The sequence below is a fragment of the Jaculus jaculus genome, chromosome 9, assembly GCF_020740685.1.
Source record: "Jaculus jaculus isolate mJacJac1 chromosome 9, mJacJac1.mat.Y.cur, whole genome shotgun sequence".
NCBI classification, from domain to species: domain Eukaryota; kingdom Metazoa; phylum Chordata; class Mammalia; order Rodentia; family Dipodidae; genus Jaculus; species Jaculus jaculus.
In genome coordinates, this window is record NC_059110.1 from 46,384,365 (window position 1) to 46,398,405 (window position 14,041).

General features: G+C 41.8%; 1 pseudogene; it reads right to left on the minus strand.

The window, feature by feature from the left end:
• Positions 1-5,719: 5,719 nt before the first annotated feature.
• LOC101615587 lies at positions 5,720-7,523 on the minus strand (annotated as a pseudogene).
• Positions 7,524-14,041: the final 6,518 nt, after the last annotated feature.

Here is a 14,041-nt window from a genome sequence, read left to right on the forward strand (position 1 = left end):
TTTAGAGAATGTCCCATGTGCTGCTGAGAAAAAATGTATATTTTACAGCATTTTGGATGGAATGTTCTGTAAATATCTGTTAGGTCCATTTATTCCATGGCATCATTTAATTCAGATGTCTCTTTGTTTATTTTTTGCTGGAATGAATTGACAATTGATGAGAGTGGGGTGTTGATGTCTCCCACTTCAATTGCATTTGATGTTACCTGTGACCTTAAGTCTAATAGTGTTTGTTTGATGAAACTGGGAGTCCCCATGTTAGGTGCATATATATTTAGGATTGTAATGTTCTCCTGCTAAAGAGTTCCTTTAATCAGGATAAAATGACCTTCTTTACTTTCCTCAGTAATGTTGGTTTGAAGTGTATCATGTCAGATGTTAGGATAGCAACCCCTGCTTGTTTCCTGTTCCTTGTTACCATTTTCCCTCCTTTCACCCTAAAGTGGTGTCTATTTTTTACTGAGAGATGAGTTTCCTGGAGGCAACAAATGTCAGGATCTTGCCTTTTAATCCAGTTTGCAAGCCTGCATCTTTTGGACGGTATATTGAGGACATTGATATTAAGAGTTATTATTGAGCAGGGCATGGTGGTGCATGCCTTTAATCCCAGCACTCAGGAGGCAGAGGTAGGAGGATTGCCATGAGTTTGAGCCCCCCCCCCCCCCCGAGACTCCCTAGTGAATTCCAGGTCAGCCTGGGCTAGAGTGAGACCGTACCTCAACAAACAAACAAACAAACAAGTTATTATTTAAAGGTGTGCACTTTTTCTTGCCATTCTTTTTACTTTGTAGTGTTTCCTATTTTCCCTTTACTCGTTTGTTTTAACTGTTATTTGATGTAGTTTATTTTTTCCTTTTTCCTCCTGTGTGTGTTTTGCTTTCTCTTTGGCATTAAGAATTCCTTCGAGCATTTTCTGAAGAGCTGGTTTACTTGTCATAAATTCCTTTAGCCTGATTTTGTTGTGGAATATCCTTATTTCTCCATCAGTTTGGATAGATAGCTTTGCAGGATAAAGTATTCATCATTGACAGGGGTTATCTTTCAGAACTTGGAATACATCATTCAAAGCTCTTCTGTCTTTTAACGTTTGTGTTGAGTAATCTGCAGTTATTCTGATGGGCTTGCCTTTGTGGGTGACTTACTTCTTCTAACTGCTTTCAGTAGATTTTCTTTGGTTTGTGTTTTTAGTAGTTTAATTATATCATGGCAAGGAGAGATTCTTTCCAGATTTTGTCTGTTTGGTGTTCTAAAAGCTTCTTGTATCTGCATTGGTATTCCTTTCCCAATTTGAGGAAAATTTTCTTCTATGATTTTGTTGAAAACACCTACTAAGCATCCTGATTGAAATTCTTTTCCTTCTGTTATACCCTTAATTCTTATGTTTGATCTTTTCATAGTGTCCCAGATAACTTGAAATTCCCATTCATGCCTTGCTATTAGCTTGTCTTTCTCTTTGTTGGACTGTATTAGATCTGCCACCTAGTCTTCTAGTTTAGATATTCTGTTGTCTCCTTCATCCATTCTACTGGTGAGACATTCTACAGAGTTTTTTATTTCATTAACTATATTCAGTCTGGTTTTTCTTCAGTATTTCTATTTCTTTACTCATATCTTGTAATGACCTCTTTATTTCATTAAGATGGTTTCCTGTGTTCTCTTTCAGAAGTTTGTTTTCTTCTATAATTCCTTTGTTTTCTTTCTTGATCCCTTTCATTTCTTCTCTCATTTTTGTGAGCATAGATACCATCATTTTCCTGAAATCTTTGTCAGGCATTTCATCTAAAACAGTCTCATTGGTGGTCATTTCTGATGGATTTATAGTTTTTGGTGGGATTGTATTGTCTTAATTCTTTGCGTTTCTTGTGTTATATTGTAGTGACTTTTGCATCCTGAATTGACTTGATGTTTGGGTTTTCTATTTATCTGCAGTGTTCCCAGACATGGCAATACACCTCTACATACCCTCAGGATATGAGCTCATGGTGCCAGCTCTTTTCCCACAATCAAGCCACAGAAGTAATCCTAGTTGTTGAGTTTGCTTGCTAAGGAAGTATCCTAGTGGGCTGTGTGGAATAATTTACTGGAAAATTCTAAACTTCAACTGAGTAACATTCACAATCAATAAAAACCAGCACAAAGTATGCAATTGTGGGGATTAAAACAAACAGATAGTCATATAAAGTCAAAATCCCTAAGCATGTGTCTTGCTCTACACCCTTAATCTTGTCAGCTGGGAGGTAGATATTTCTGTTCTGAACTGGGTTCCAGGTCAACCTGGATCTGGATCAGACCCTGACCCCCAATAATGACAGAAGCAAAAAACAAAGCAACTACATATATGAAAGCACCAGAAGCAATAAAATTCAACCCTCATATAGAGGTTATTTGAAGATGGTAAAACCAGCCAAGAATATATACTCCATAATCTGCTCTGACAAGAAAGAGAGTTTAGCTCTTACAGGACTGTATGCATTTTTTTTTTTTTTTGGTCAGTCAGCCTCGTTACCTTTTGGGGTGGCTTCTGATCTCACCAATGCTGAATGCCTCCTTGATCCCTCCATGCTGCGCCATGCAGCTGTACCTCTGATCAGCTCTGCTGGCTGTGCTGCCACTGGGGGCTGAATGCTGGAGGTTTGCAGTTCTGATGGTTGGGGGGATGGGAGAGTTCAGACTTCTGGAGTTGCTCGCAGTTTCAGTAGCTCTTTAGTTGTCTCAGCTGTCTTTCTTTCAGATTTCTTAACTTTGCAAGATGGCTGATGGAGTTAAAAAATCTGTTGCTTGGTCTCTGCTGCTGCTGCTGCTGCTGCCTGTTGTACCTGGTTGGACTGCGCTGGGTGGGTGCATGCTGGCAGCTATCACCTCAGAGGGACTCTGGCCATTTTCCTCCTTTCTGGTGGGTCTTGGTCTCTCAGGCTTCTCTGCTGTGTCTAAGAATAACCTATACTCCTTCACTTTTCAGAAGATGAGTATATTTTGCTGGAGATTTGCTTAAAATCCCTCCTTAGGCTGGTTTGGTGTGGCTCCTAAGCCACCATCTTACCCAGAAATCTCTCTTATAAAGATTTTAATGCTGGGTCTGTGGTACCCAAATCTACACTATGTTCTGTAGGAATGGAATACTTTCGCTCTTTCACTCAATTGCAGCCATTATTATAGCCATGTGGAATTCATGAGTTAAGAACAAAGAGACAAATGTAATGGGGAAATTTGCTAATTTGATGTTCCTGATTCTATATTTCAGAGTTCTTTTATTTATTTATTTATTTATTTATTTTTTGCCAGAAGAGATCCTGAATCCACCAGAACACACAGTATGAGGCATGTTAACACTGAAGCTGAGGCTTCCATGTGGTAATTTCAGGTAACTATGGAGAATAGGAGGCAAGGAAAATCACTCTGTGTGCAAAGGGAAATAACCTAACTACTGTCATGGAGAAAAGGCTGTTGATGTGATGGAGGCAAGGACACATTTGTCTTGATGTTCCAACAGGATATTTTTTGTTGTTCACAGTCCAGTTTCGATAAAAGATGGGCAGTACAACAGTTATGGTGGCCTGGGAAGAGTCTGAGGATTTGGAGCTCAGGCAATTAAGTATAAAATTCCTGAGTGGTCTCAAAAGGACTTAGACCAGAAGTGATGGCTGAGGGTGGTAACAATCTCATGTGGATTATAGAAATAAGAGATGACAAATACTCATGACAATTATTAGATAAAAATGATTTGAGCTATTTATCAGTAGAACTAACTTATTATAGAAGATAATCAGATCCACATTATGTAGGAGGTAGACTAATCGACATTGTTGCACCACACAGTACTCCCCTACAACTCAGCTACTTGTTATTCCACTGTGGAGAGAACTGCCTGCTCTAGCCTCCAAGTCGAATCTCTCTAACTAATTGTCTTTATCCAAGGGGAGCTACCTTGCAAAAGCTCATGTCTTCTTCTTGCATCAATATTGCATCTACAACTGATCAACATGGCAGTTTTAGGGATTCAGCCCTTAGACTGGGTCCCAGGCATATTTAAATATTATCTTAGCCATAGTACTTGATGTGTGATCTCATTAGTCTCCTGTTGTCACTCTAACACTTTAGCCTTCCTTAGTGCCCCATGTGCTACCTTCACATCCTTATGATCTTGTTTCCACCAGCAGTATCTTAAGAAAACTCCTGCATGTAAATACATGTCTTCCTCAGTGTCTGTACCCTGGACAGGGAAACCAGACAACACTGCATTATTGGCTACTGAGCAGGCTTTCAGGGGGCTGGTCTAGGAGCCCAGGAAGGGCTTTCTCATTTTCCAAGTGATTATCCACTTTATGACCTCCAAGTCTGATCTTCTTAAAGATTTCTTTTTCTTTTGTTTTTGTTTTTTTGAGGTAGGGTTTCACTCTAGCTCAGGCTGACCTGGAATTCACTCTGTAATCTCTGGGTGGCCTCAAACTCATGGTGATGCTCATACCACAGCCTCCCAAGTGCTGGGATTAAAAGTGTGCGCCACCAACCCCAGCAAGATTTCTTTTTTTTTTTTTTCCACTTCAGTTCCATTTATTCTTCATACAAATATTTAACACTTTTATTTTTAAATCATTTATACATATTCATACAAAGAAAAATAAATTTCAGGATGGAACCTTAGGACCATAGTAGTTTTTAAAAATCTTACTATTTGTTACTGAAGACAAGGCAAGAGGCTTAACAGTCATTTCTGGGCTTTGTGTGTCCCCCACATGGAGGCGTGGGGGCTCCAGACACTCCTTTGGCCCCCTCGGTCTTCACCTTGTAGAAGTAACATGAGGGAGGGGCTTTCCAACACCATCCCCTAGAGACATTTCAAGAAGCGTAACAATGGCTTATGGTAACACTGAATCCCTTCTTTGCTAGAAATTTGGCAAGAGTGCAATTCTGGAACCAACCTGCTAGAAGAGTCAACTCAGTTCCTACTCACAAGCCTCCAAGAGAAAGGACTGTTACACTCACTGTAGCACATCCCAACCTCCCACCAAAAGCCAGGATAGGTTCCACCTAAGGCTCTAGGCTCATTGCACAGGGGAGCTTCCTTTGCACATGAAGTCCATGCTGCAGCAAGAAGCCCTGTCCCTGAGGACCCTAAGATAACAACACAGGCATCTACTGCACCAGCATCCACCACAGAAAATCAAGCTCTCTCAGGAGTCACAGAATTAGAATTGCCCCTCTTCATCTCAACTCTATGGAGCCACATCACTGTTTCAGTTAAACAGGCCAACTCCTAACACATTTATCCCAGACAAAGGCATCAGTACAGACACTCTGGAGAACCTCTGACACAAAACTGCCCAAGGAAGCTGGAATACCACCGAGTCCTACTAAGAGTGGGACAAGGAAGAGATATTATACATGTGGTAGATCCTATCAAATGGCAGTTGATGACAACAGTTCCCCCTATATTGTTGGATCCTACCCAAAAAGCAGCACCAAGAAAGGGCACGATGGGCAGAGAGATCTGTAGCTGGGTATAAAACTCTTGAATTACCAAAGGCCACACAAGGCTCACTTCCTACAATTATGTAGGATCTAGAACAGACTACTCACCCCTACTCTGAGGGAGGTCCTGAGAGGCAGTACCGCTTGTGGTCATCACCCCACCCCCTTGGTAGGCCCATTGGGGGAGAGGGAGTCACATTCAGAGCAGGGTCCTCTGCAGCACACACTGACAGGGTAGACCATCCCACTGTCACTGGGGCAGGCCAAACATAGCTAGCAGGGCAAACAGATCCCGGGCATCAGCTGCCCCATAGGCATCACTCTGGCCCAACATAGACAATGCCAAATGCAAGATGCTCCAGATGTTCTCTGACATGGCACCTCCCTTGCCCTGAGGGCCCCGGCTCTTCCTCTACATGTTCAGGGCCTCCAGAAAGTGTTCCACGGCCTCTCGGTGAGCCCCAAGGTTGATGCAGCTGATTCCCAAGCTATAGTGAGACTGGATGTAGCCAGGCTGCAGCTCAAGGGCCCTGCGGTATGCAGCCACCACCTCTTCACTCTGGTTCCCATTGGCCATGGTGGCTCCCAGCTTATCCCACAGCGTGTTTTGGGAAAAACACTGAGGGCCACTGTAAAACAGTCCACAGCCTTGTCATATTCCCTGCTCAGGTTGAAGAGGACTCCCAGGCCACACTGAACATCAAGGTCAGTGGATCTAGGGTCCAGATGCACAGCTTCCAGGAAGAGCTCTTTCACTTCAAGAAACAGGGAGTCAGACAACAGGCATCCCAAGACACATTTTCTGGGGCCCATTCCTGCCCCACCAGCAGCTTCTTCTCCAGGTGACACCAGATGGGCATAAGCTGGCGAGTTGTGCAGCTGGTCTCTCAATGTTTCACAGGCCTGTGGCTGCAGGTACTCATTGGTAAACCTTATAGCCAGAGCCATCAGTGCTATCTGGTTATCTGGTTTTAGCTCCAAACACCTCTGCAGAGCACTGATGGCCAAGAGCTCTTGCTCATTCTCTGCCTGGGTGATACCCAGGTGCTGCCAAGCTTCCATGTGCTCAGGGTTCTGCTGCACAGATGCCTCAAAGAGCAGCAGGGCATTTGGCAGGTCCCCCTTCTGAAGTTGCCGCAGCCTTCTTCAAAGGGCTGAGGGTGGTCACGCAGGGGATTCTCCTCCTCTAACTGGTACCCCTTATCATATGAAGAGATGTGAGGTTGTCATAGTCAGAAAGCCAGGGATGGTCCTCAGCATCCTGTATTGCCATCTCCTTCAACTTTGCCTGCAGCTTGTCCCAGAAATCGACATCAGACACTATAGCTGACTTTGCTCTCTAAAATTCCATATCAAGTGCAGATGTGTTGCTCACTGGTCTTGTGAACTGGTCAACCCAGGCACTTGATGTGTTCTCAGAGTTAGCCAATTTGGGATCATCCACCTTAGCCACAAAGTCACTGGCCATGTGCTTCAGATCCTCCTCTGGATGGTATTCATCATACCAGCGATCAGCAGTGGTTGTTCCCTCTGGCTCTCCCAGCTGCAGCTTCTCCTCAAACTGTTCCAGATATTCCTCAGCCCAGTGGGCAGGGGACACAGAAAAGGGGTCTGTAACTTCAGCGAGGAATTCTTGGGACCAGTCTCATTATAGTCCTGAGTTACATCCACAGCATCTCCAGCTGCAAAAAACTCCTGGGCCCAGTTTTCAGACAAAGCCAGATCTGCCACACCAGGGGCTCTGTGGGGAGCCTGGCGAAAGTTGGACTGTTCAATCTCCTGCATCTCTGCCAGAAGGTCGTCTATCTTAAAAGTATGAGGAGCACGGGAAGCAAAGTGTGCCTTCTGGTCCTGTAGGAATTCAGCCATTAACTCATCTTCAGAGCACACTCCCAAAGGCTTGGAGACCATCTCGAAGGTTGGAGCCAATGGAGGCCAGGGGCCAAGTCCCAATCCCTTCTGCTGAGGGCCTTGTCCTGGATGAAGTGGCCCACCAGCTTCATGGGTGGATTGGCACAGCCACATTCACCCTCCACCAGCTCCCACATCGCCATGGTGACCACCAGCACCAAGAGACGACCCCAGCAATGGGGACAGCCAGGCTGTGTCCTCACACGCCCTTGAGCCAGTGCCGTAGAAATATTTCTTTTTAAAAAATTTAAAAAAATTTTTTCCCATGAGTTTTTAATTTATTAGTCTAGTATTCAACAAATACAGACAGTTTGGTACCATTATTAGTCTCATCCATGTCCTTCCTCCTCCCCATTGGCCCCTTCTTGTTGAGGTATATGGGTCATGCATTGTGCAGTTAGCCCACAGTTATGGGTAAGATAAATGTCTCTACATATCAGGACCCCACATGTGGCTCTGACTTTCTTTCTGACCCCTTTTCTGCAAAATTTCCCTGAGCCATGTTGGGTTCATATTTGATCTGCTTCAGCGATGAGGTGTAGGGGACCTCTGAGGCTCTGGCTCTCTGATTTGGTAAGAGTTCATTTTTCTCTGTGTTGGTCTCCTTCCCCCTTTTGCTGGTATCTGGTTCATCAGGAAAACAGCACCCTTACTTGTTTTTCCAATTTTCCTTAGTTTCAGCTGGGGCCCTTTTGAGGTATGATGGGGAGGCTCTCTCCTTAGGATCTGCATTTATCTGAAAAAGCGAAGCAGATTCTCCAGTGGAGAGTAAGGTAGCACTAGGACAAATGAGATAGCCCTTACTTTTTTGATAGAGAGTTTAATAGGTGTAGGCCCTCTTGTAGCCCTTGATTGCTGGTAGCTTGATATTGGAGAGTGGGCTTATTTCTGGATATGGTTCTGACTTGTTTCCCAGCTCCAGCTATGGGTCTTGTACCACTGAGGGGATCAGTTAGCCAAATCAAGAGCAGTTGGTTTGCCAACATGGCTGTGTGCCACTATTGCACTTGTGTGGGCATCGCAACAGGTTATTTGCTGCTAAGCAGGTTAGACCATGAGTTTCTTTGACATATATTGGTCATTTCCCCCAGTTGCCCATGTAGCACCTTCTGGCATTAGACAAGCTGACTGTCTGGGGACTGACTCACCTGGCTTCCAGCTATGCTGTACCATTTTATGTGTCAGCTGCATATGCTGTCTTCAGCAATAGGGTCTTACCACTAACCTTTGGTGGGTCATCAAGAACTCTGACAGAAATCTGTCATTCTTTTAGGAAACTTTGTAGGTTTCTCTGATCAAAAGCTCATTGTGGATGATAACTCCATGCTGGTACTGGAAGTTACAGGTCAGTGCCCACTAAGAAAATGAGGAAAAAGATAGTGAATATACAAGAGTTAGAGAGACGAGAGAGAGAGGGAGGGGGTGAAGGGAAGATGTAGAAGATTTAGGTTAGACTTGATCCTACCCTCTCCAGTGTCTTGTATTTCAGGTGTTTCCTGTATGGGCCTGGTGAAAGTTCAGCCATTTGGTCTGCCTTTTAGGAAGTAGAATTTTATGGTACCATTGCTGTTTAGGTCTAGATTAGTGTTTACCACCTCTTCAATGCCTTCCCTTCCCTCCCCATCCATCCTAGTGTCTAGTCATAAGATGCTTGCTGAGTATGTAAGGGATCTTGGGTAGATTCAAGTTAGGTGCTGTAGATGAGTGAGACTATGTGGAGATTTTTTTTTTTTTTTTTCTGTGATTGGGTAAGTTAACTGAGAATGATCTGTTTCAGGTTCAACCATTTTTCCGCAAATTTCTTTGTGTCATTTTTCTTACTGCTGTATAGAATTCCATTATGTAGATATACCACATCTTAGTTATCCATTCTTCTAGTGATGGACATATGGATTGATTCCAGCTCTTAGCTATTACGAATTTAGCCGCTACAAACATGGTTGAGCAAATCTCTCTGGCCTGTGGTTTGAAGGTTTTAGGGTAGATGCCCAGTAAGGGAATAACTGGGTCTGTTGGTATCTCTACAGTCAGCTTTTTCAGGAGTCTCCATATTGCTTTCCAAAGTGGTTGTACCACCCTACGTTCCCATCAACAATGGATGAGTGTTCCTACTTCTCCACATTCTCACCAGCATTTATTTTCATTTAATTTTTTGAAGTTTGCTATCCTTATTGGGGTTAGGTGGAGTCTCATAGTTGTTGTAATTTGCATTTTCCTGATGATTAGGGATGATGAACATTTTCTTAAGTGTATGTTTGCCATTTGTATTTCTTTCTCTGTGACATGCCTGTTCAGCTCTTTGCCCCATTTTGTGAGTGGGCTGTTTGACTTCTTCCTGTTTAGATTTTTGAGTTCTTTGCAGATTCTAGAGATTAGGCCTCTATCAGTTGGATAGCCTGCAAATATTTTCTCCCATTCTGTGGGTAATCTATTGGCTTTGCTTATTGTATGCTTGTCTGTAAAGAAACACTTCAGCTTCATGTGATCCCATTGTTTGAGTGACTGTTTAAGATCTTGAGCTACTGGGGTTTTGTTCAGGAAGTCTTTTTCCATTCCTATATCATGGAAAGTACTTCGTAAATTTTCTTCTAGTAGTATTCGCGTTTCTGATCTTATACTGAGGTCTTTGATCCATTTGGATTTGAGTGTAGCACATGCTGAAATGTGTGGATCAAGTTTCACTTTCTTGCATGTGGTTATCCAGTTTGTCTAGCACCATTTGTTGAAGATGCTCTCTTTTTTCCAGCCTATATTGTTTGGGCCTTTGTTGAATATCAAGTAGCTATAGTTGCTTGACCAAAAGTCTGAGTCCTTAAGTCTATTCCATTGGTCTATGTTCCTGTTTTTAAGCCAGTACCATGCTGTTTTTATTACTATTGCTTTGTTATATAGCGTTAGATCAGGTATGGTGATGCCACCAGAGGTATTTTGCTGAGGATATGTTTGGATATGCAAGGCCTTCTGCCTTTCCATATGAGATTTGAGACCATTTTTTTCTATCTCTGTGAAGAACAATGTAGGGATTTTAATTGGAATTGCATTAAATCTATATATTGCCTTTGGTAGGATTGTCATCTTCAAGATGTTAATTCTGACTATCCAGGAGCATGGGAAGTCTTTACACTTTCTCAAATCCTCCTCATTTTCTTTTTTGAGTGTTTTTATGATTTTGTTGTATAGATCTTTCACTACCTTGGTTAACGTTATTCCAAGGTATTTTATTTTTTTGTTGCTATTGAAAATGGGACTATGTCCCTTATTTCTTTCTCTGTATCGTTGTCATTTGCATATATAAATGCTAATGATTTTTGTGCATTGATTTTGTATCCTGCTACTTTGCTATAGGAGTTAATCACCTTCTGGAACTTTGGGATGGAGTCTGTTGGGTCTCTTACATATACCATCATGTCATCAGCGAATAGAGCTAACTTAACTTCTTCCTTTCCAAATTGTATCTCTTTTATTTCCTTCTCCTGTCTTTTTGCTTAAGCTAGTACTTCCAGTACTATATTGAAAAGCAGAGGTGAGAGTGGACAACCCTGTCTTTTTCCTGATCTTAATGGGATTTCCTGCAGTCTCTCTCCATTCAGTATTATTTGGGCCTTCGGAGCTTTGTGTATTGCCTTTATTATATTAAGATATGTACCAGTCATGCCAATTCTCTCCAATGTTTTGATCATGAAGTGATGTTGTATCTTGTCAAAGGCCTTGTTGCATGTATCAAAATGATCATGTGGTTTTTACATTTAACTTTGTTCATGTGGTGTGTTACATTGACAGATTTCCATATGTTGAACCACCCTTGTGTTCCTGGGATGAATCCCACTTGGTCAAGTTGGATAATGCTTTTGATGTGTTGTTGGATTCAGTTTGCGAAGATTTTGGCTGGACTGTGGCAGCTGCGGCAATGGGCGTGGTGGCAGGGCACAGTTGCTATTTGGTGGGAGGGGTGGTCTACTCGTCCTCAAGGGGATCCATGATTCCCTGTTGCCCCGCCCCCCCGCCCTTGCCCTGTCACTGACAAGAAGTCCCAGAAAGCCCTTAATGTCTTGCCTTTCTTTCCCTGGGATTTGCAGCGCAGCTTGGCGGTTCCATCTTCGCCGGAAGACCTCCCTAGCAAGATTTCTTGAAATAATGAAGCATGAATTTCAAATATAGAGAAAATATTGGTAAAAAAATTAATTTGTACAGAAACTGGGTTTAATCAAATGGAGGTTATTAATAAAGGGAATTTAGGAAAAAAAGATAGAGTTAGAAGAAATTCAAGTCAAAAGTGGACATTGTAAATGTTTCTTGTAGGATATTTAATTTTGACACAGCTGCGAATGTCCAAGTTATGTGTGGTACGCATGTCTACAGTGTTTTTTTAAATTTCTTTGAAATTTTGTTTCTTTGTCAGCATTTTTGCTTTTTCTTTCATTTTTTCTTTTTTGAGGCATGCCCAGTAGGCTGGCTTTTTTTATGCAAGGAAATGCATGCATGAGAGAGAGAGAATTGGCATGCCAGGGCCTCCAACCACTACAATCTAACTCTAGATGTGTGCCCCCTTGTGCACATATGCAACCTTGTACCCTTGCATCACTTTGTGCATCTGGCTTACATGGGATCTTGAGAGTTGAACATGAGTTCTTAAGCTTTGCAGGCATGAACCTTAACCACTAAGACATCTCTCCAGCCCCATTTTTTAAAATTTATTTTTTATTGACAACTTCCATAAGTATAGACAATAAATCATGATATTTTCCTCCCACCACCTCCATTTCCCCCTCCCAAATTCTCTCTCCATTGAATCCCTTCTTTTTTCCAATTAGTCTTTCCTCTATTCTGATGACATCATTTCCCTCTCATAATATGAAAGTCTTATCGGGCACTGTGAAGTAATCAATATCAAGGCCATTTTTTTTTTTTTGTCTAGAACAGCATTATAAATAGTCCTAGCCTACCTTTGGCTCTTACATTCTTTCCACCCCCTCTTCAGAAATGGACCAGGAGCCTTAAAAGGTGTATTAACAATGTCTTCCCTAGTGCTGAGCACTCCACTGTCACTTATCAGAAATATGATAAGTTTTGAGTTACCCCAGTGGTCAATGCCATCTGAAAAGAGAAGCTTCTCTAAATGAAATGGTAAGCTTTTATAAACAAAACCAAAATGGGCACACACATCACTATTTATAGGGCAGCTTGGTGGGTATACTATGTGGATTTAACGTTACAAGAGCAGTCATTTGTTCCCTAGGGCTTATGACCTCCTAAGACTTAAGCTTTTAACTAGGTTTTCAGTACCAGGCATGCATTTCCTCCTGTTGAGCAGGCCTCTAGTCCAATCAAAGAGAGCAGTTGGTTTTTCCCATAAAAGACATGCCACTATTGCAGTAGTTGGCATATTAGGCTTGGCTGACCAACTATATAATTTGCAGAGTACACTGCTTATAAAGACCACTGATAATTTCACTCTCCCAAATGGCTGCATGCAGCATAGCTCTTTCCAGCTTTCTTATGGCTATTCAATGGGAAGGAGGTTTCTAGCTCAGCTGTAGCTTGATTTTCAGAGTCCTGCAGCCCAAGCATGTATACTCTTCAGCAATAGGATTTTCCTATCTAGTTCTGTTGGGCAACCAAGAACATTTACAATGACCTATAATGTTTTGGGTACCTCAGGGGCCTCCATGGCCAACAACTCACTGGAAGATATCCCACCCATGACACTGAAATTTTTCTATTAACAATTTGTGGCATCTGGTTGCACCATTATCCACTTCCATAGGATATTTATGCCCAAGTTTTCTTTGTCAAAAAAATATATTATTGGCCAGAAGGATATTTGGGTATATATAATTTTGGTATAGGGTATATTATTTTGACTACTGCAAATACCTACCTTTTAAGGGTTAAAAGAGATTGCCTTGATGAAATACAAGCACATAGCATGATGCATCATTCATTAATTTTTCTTTTCTCTCTGAAGATCCAGCTTATGTTTTCCTTCCTCTATATCTGTTTTGGTAGGTTCTAACAAGCATGCTGCATTAATATTACCTTGATGAGGTCAATACAGCTTCAGCCTCATCCATTGAAGCTGGTAATTTTTTTTTTTTTCTGATTTCCTAAACCTTTGATCCAAGTTAACATAGTTGGATAAATCTGGAAAGACTCAGTTCAAAATAATTTCATATGAACAAATTTAGTTTCAAATTGGAACTTAGCTTTATTTATTCAGCAGGTATGTGTGCAATGAGAACATACACACTAACCCTTTCTGGATGCTGGGGGATGAGCTAGCATAGTAGTAGATGAATATACCTAGTCTCCAAGTAGATTTCAGTTTAACTCAACCTTGAAGGAAAGTGTCACATTTTTTCTTGTATTTCTATGATTATAAAGACTTTCTTTGACATAAAACATATTTACTTAGGAAGTACCTTTCTCTTTCAATTGTAGAATTTTTTACATTTTTTAATTGACAACTGCTATACTTACAGACAATAAACCATGATAATTCCCCACCCTGCCCCACTTTTCCTTTCACAGCTCCACTATCCATCATATCCCCTCCCTCTCTCCATTAGTTTCTCATTTATTTTGAAGTCATCATCTTTTTCTCCTGTTATGAGGATTGTATGAAGGTATTGCTAGGTACTGCTAAGTCATGGATATTGAGGCC